Below are 5,531 nucleotides of genomic sequence, written 5' to 3'. Positions count from 1 at the left end.
CGCCGCGCCCCGGCCCGGCCCGGCCCGGCCCCCACCGCCACCGTGTGGGTGTCACGAGTGTCGGCAGTGCTCAGCCCCGCTGCACCGGGGTGAAGAAACAGCCCCGGCGGTCAGCGCGTCCTCATAAACAGAGAGCACACACGTGCTCTGTAAGGGGCGGCTACAAGCAGGAGGCTCCCTCTTTATGTAGTCCCATGGAAGAGAGGAGGGGTTATCCCATAGTCATTAGGTTGGAAGGGACCTCGAGATCATCTAGTCCATCTCTCCTGACAAGGGAGGGTCACTAGAGCAGGTTACACAAGAATGCATCCAGGCGGGGTTGGAATGCCTCCAGAAAGGGACATTCCACAGCCTGTTCCAGGGCACAAGTTACTCCTGGGTGAGATCCTGACTGGACACTAGAGGAAGATTTTTCACAATGAAAACAACCAGCCATTGGAATAATGGGAAGCGGTGGGCTTCCCAGTGTTGGACGCGTTTAAGGTTTGGCTGGACAGGGTGCTGTGGTATCTAGTCTAGGTCAGAGAAGGCTGGACCAGGTGATCCTTGAGGTCCCATCCAATCTTGTATTCTATGATTTTATGTATACATCAATTAAAAAATTGGTATTTCCTGCATAAAACCCAGAAGTATCCATGTCCAAATCTATAAGCTTAAAAAAAAGTCAAAGAAAGAGGAAAACCTAATATGGCTCAAAAACTAATATGGTACATACGTACCCTGTATTGTCATCCTGTTACAGCTTTGAATGCTACATGCAACCGAAAGGATTTCCAGCTTGATTTGCTGGTGGCAACCAAAGCACGTGTTGCTGTCCCCGCTCACATGAACCCACCTACACCCCCCTGCACAGCCCAAACCACGTGCAACGAGCTCCCCCAGATGTGCACCCCTGCACTCGGTGCAGGGAGTGTCCCTGTTTCAGCAGGGAGATGCTGACAGGGATGTCTGAAATGCTGCTGCTGGCACCCATGTACTATGGCAGCTCTCCAAGGGACAATTCAAGCCATTTGCTTCATATTTTAGGCCTGACTCAGGATGTGCTGGGTGCCAGGCAGCATTCCCGGGCAGTGCTGCACCTCCTGCCTGCACTACTGCGTTGGAAGGAGAGGCACCTCCTTTTCTGTGTTCTATCCCAAGCCCTGGATGCACTAAGCGCTTGTTTGGAACCAATTTATCTGACTGAAATGAATGCTAGTGTTGGAAAAATGCCTAAAGCCCCATAAAGTACCCAGCTGTACCATTTGCTGAGATGTGGTGGGAAGTTTTCCTTGAAAATTACAAATCCGAGGTTTTTCTTCACTGCTGATAGAAACACGGTGCCCTGATGCACTGGGAAACGCTATTCATTTGCTAAGTGGTTTTGGACTTCAATCACTTATGATTCCTCTGCCTATACTCGGCACGGGTCCTATTTAGACAGTTAGGTAGGAAGTTATTACTATTAAACAAGAAAACAAGACAAGCTTACCCGTTCAATTCACAACGCAGCAGAAGAGGGTCCCAAAATCCATTTGAAGTTAGGTTTGAGAGCAGTATGAGCCCCACCAGCCAGCAATGTCTATGTAGACAGGGCCATGCAAGAGAGCATTCCTGACCTCACCTTTGAGGGTGTCCAAAACTGGCCACGTGCAGACCAGCTTCACTCTGTTTTGAAGGTGTCTCCTCTTCCTTATGGGTCAGAGGGGCTCTCTTCACAAGGAGAATAATGGTATTTTCAGCAGATCATTGAGGCATGTGGGAAATCAGTCACACATGGAGAACTGGGAGTGGATCAAATAATGTTACATGCCATAAGTGCCGGTCCATGCTGCTTGCACTCAATCACTGGTACACCATTAGCCAAGGCCTCCAGCATGGCTGTGCTGAAGCTCTAGCAGGACACCGGAGGATGGTTTTACTTGTCTGTTTCAATTCATTAAGCACTGCTAAATTATCCCTCAGGCCATCTACCGAACCAGGAGACTGAGGGACAGCAGCACCTCACCACTTGGGAGTTTAACTCCCAAGAAACCGTGTTGCATCCTAATGCGGCAGATCCAGGAGCTGTAGAGCTGCTCAGAAGGCGTTTGTTTGGCTCCACGCAGTGGTTCAAAGCTGTACAGCTGCCACAAAACAGACTTCTCTCGCTTTTCCCCCAAGTCACAGTAAAAGGAAACCAGTGACAGCTCAAAGCAGTGGTTTCCAGTGGCCCACAAACCCGGTTTTGGTTTGTGAACTTCTCTAGCCACTTTCCAGCCGATGCAGAAGTTTAAGCTGGGTTGCAGTTTGCCATATAATCACTTTGCTTTTCTCAGCCATCTCCCCTGTGTCCCATAGATGATATTCACAGACCACTCTAGGGTCTGCTGGCAGTGTGCTGGCAGCCTCCACTTGGACAACCATCAAGAAGATCAAGTGTGTACAAGCACATTATACCGCTGTCCTGGGCAGTCAGAGTTACCAGAGTTTTCTTAGTGTCTCTGTGGTGCGACAGAGCTTGAGACAGAGCCAAACAGAAAAGGAGAGGAACAGAAGGGAGAAAAGCCAGAAGGAAATCGAGCCAGCAAGGATTCAAGTAGGCAGTGGGAGAGGTATGTGTAGGAATGCAGAGAAAAGGTTTATTCGCCACCATGGCTTGTTAGACTGGTCCCAAACACATGGGGGCTGTACTGTCCCAGGTGGTTTGATGGTAGACAAAGATATGTTGGCATAAGACAGGATTCCTCTTATTATATGGGAAGTTGGTTGTCCTAGCAGCCATCTTAACAGCCTACCCACAAAGTCCTCTGTAGACAGGTAAGTCGGCAGATGTAGGTGTGAGTCCCCACAGAGGGAAGGAAGTTCTGAGCACTTCACGAGCCAGTCCCTTGATTTTCTACATGTTCACACACATGCTCATTTTCTTACAGAAAGGGGTGATTTCCACTCGACTGTGAGACCAGTGTAATGCTCCCAGCACTAGCAGCCCCAAGAATAGTTTCCCACTAGCGTCCCCCTGAAAGCAGGCAACTTTAAAGAAAGAAAATGAAAGCTGACTTTTTTTAAGCTCCAGCTCTTCAAAAAAAGTCACATTTTGCAAGTAAAGTGTTTTCAGCTGTTTTTGCAGCAGCTCGTGCTGGTTGCTGATAAGGAGCATCCAGCTGCCACTCTCAGCCTGGAGTCTCAGGCAGGATGGGCTTCTTCTTTATGCCACTGTCAGCAGTTGTGAGTAGCTCAGGGCTGCTCTGCCCTGTACCTGGGTCATCCTGCAAAATGCATCCACCCTTCCTAGCTCCTTATGGTGCTGAAGAACCACTCGTGGATCAGCGTGGTTGTGTTATGGAGCTTCACTCCTGGGGTGCAGGCATTACTGCTGCAGAATGCCATCTTCCTCCTCATCAGGCACCAACACTTTTCTGGCTTTTATAAAACAAATGAACAGGATCATGGCTAATTTCAGATGCTTTTCCCTTTAGGGAACCCACTAAGCTGCAGCCTGTAGCAACCGCTGCTTCCCAAAACATTTAGGTAATTATTGCAACCTCTAGAAGAATAATCTTATAGACAAACATTTAGGACCTGTCATAGCTCACACTAGTGTGCCTATTACTGGTTACTCCATTTTCACAGTAATAGGGTAGGTAGACGCCCATACATCTAGATTAGGAGAAGGCAAGCATTCTAAATCAAACTAATCCCTTTCCACGCTGCAGGGTCTACAATACAGCTAAGCGGCTTTAAATCTCATTAGCAAAGTGGTGCAGTGCAGGAGAGCCATTTCATTTCTAACACACTACAGCAAAAATGTAGCTAGAAAATTGGTGGTTATTTTCTTCTAAAAGGTTTCCACAGACACAGAACAGTCTTGAGTTCATAAAATTTGCAGACTTTGAAACCAGGATGATGGTTTCTTTGGTTCTTTGCCATTTCTCTCATCTTGCTGTCATCAAGAAAGGGGGAGAGGGGAAGGAAAGCAGGAAGAACCAGGCAAAACCATGGAAATCTTAAAAGGAACAAAAATCTGTGTAACCGTTATAACTTTTTATCCCATTGCTGTTTCCCTTGGGATTAATGCCTTCAGCAGCAGTTTCTGGGAATCACGGGGAACCTGAGAACTTTCCCCCCATGGTACAACTGTCATTTGTTGCTGTAGCCAGCTACAGTCACAACATTTTCCTCTTCTCTGTATCCTCTAGATGGTGCTTGTGTATCACTTTCTACGCAAATCATGCTGCCACTAATCAAGCTTGGAAATCAATGTGGAGCTCTGTACTGCTGATCACTAGGAACAAACGGTTGTGGTGAGCACACTGGGTGCTGAGCTAGTGCAGGCCTTCACCAGAGAAAATGGTTGTCCTTAGCCTCTTCCCAAATGTGAGGTATATAGCGCAGTAAAAAATCCTATGGCACATTTTATTGGAGCGTTATGAGGATTGAAATCTGATTGTGTTTCCTCTGTATCACACCTTAACACACTGGTGATGATGGACAAGGGTTCACCCCTTCTGTGCCCACTTGTGCCGGGTAGCAACTGGAGTTACAGAGCACACAGGGTATCAACTGTATGTCTAAGGAGTACATGGGGAATAAAAGATTCCTGAGCCAAATGCCCCGGATCCATGAACAGCATTGCCAGAGCTTGCAGCTTAGAGCAATTACAGCAAAGTGGGAACATGCCTCTGGACCAGAGGAAGAGAGGAAACTTCAGCACAAGAGGCTAGTGCAGGGAGGGAAAGCAAGCAGAGTTCTGCCTCATGAGCAGAGAAAATGGGTACCTCTGAGTGGGCCTATATGCATTCTAGAAAGAAAGAACCCCTGCCCTCAACCGTTTATGATTCCACTCTTCACTCTGGTTCAGTACATGGGATCACCTAGAAGTACTGAAATGAAACGAGACCTGAAATTCTGGCCATCCTCCTCCTTTACTCAATTTCAACAGCATTAATTGAATTTGAGGATAACCAGTATAGTAACACCCTCAGCCCAGCCTTCTCTACCTGTGCCCACCTGGAACTGGCCAAGTCATTTCGTTTCCTCTTTTGCATTCACACTCTTCAAATATTTGCAGACAAGCAACCTGGCTAGCCTCTGTTTGGACTCCTTATCTCAACAGGTTTCGGTCCTTAAAAATTCCCTCTTCCCTTCCCCACACCTTCTCTCTAAACTTACCAAGGGGTAGTCATCAAACATCCTCTCTGGCAAACAAAACTGCTGTTTCCCCAGCTCTTAGCTTGACACGCAGGGGACTTTGCTGGGGAAACCTGACCATTAAATAGGAAGACAGCAGAGAGCAGCTATGCTCCATGGAAAATTGCTCCTGCTTCAGTTTTTGAACCTACAGACACTTGCAGCCACCTTGCCAAGGAGATGTGCACCTCTGGGGCTGCCAGGGTAGAAACTTGGAGGTTTCCTACTACAAGAACAGGAATCACTGTTTTTTTAAGGTTTAAAAAGCCTTCTGCACCTGAAGCTTGCTTTATTTTCTGCTTGTAAATATTTCATGTGCAGGAAGCACCACCGAAAGACTGTAAACATGATGGTTAACTTCTCACTAGCCAAGATAAGATGCA

The sequence above is a fragment of the Pezoporus wallicus genome, unplaced genomic scaffold (assembly GCF_028554395.1).
Source record: "Pezoporus wallicus isolate ANWC-B61680 ecotype Strahan unplaced genomic scaffold, APGP_CSIRO_Pwel_v1 contig_5231, whole genome shotgun sequence".
Taxonomy (NCBI): domain Eukaryota; kingdom Metazoa; phylum Chordata; class Aves; order Psittaciformes; family Psittacidae; genus Pezoporus; species Pezoporus wallicus.
Note: the sequence above shows the minus strand (reverse complement) of the source record.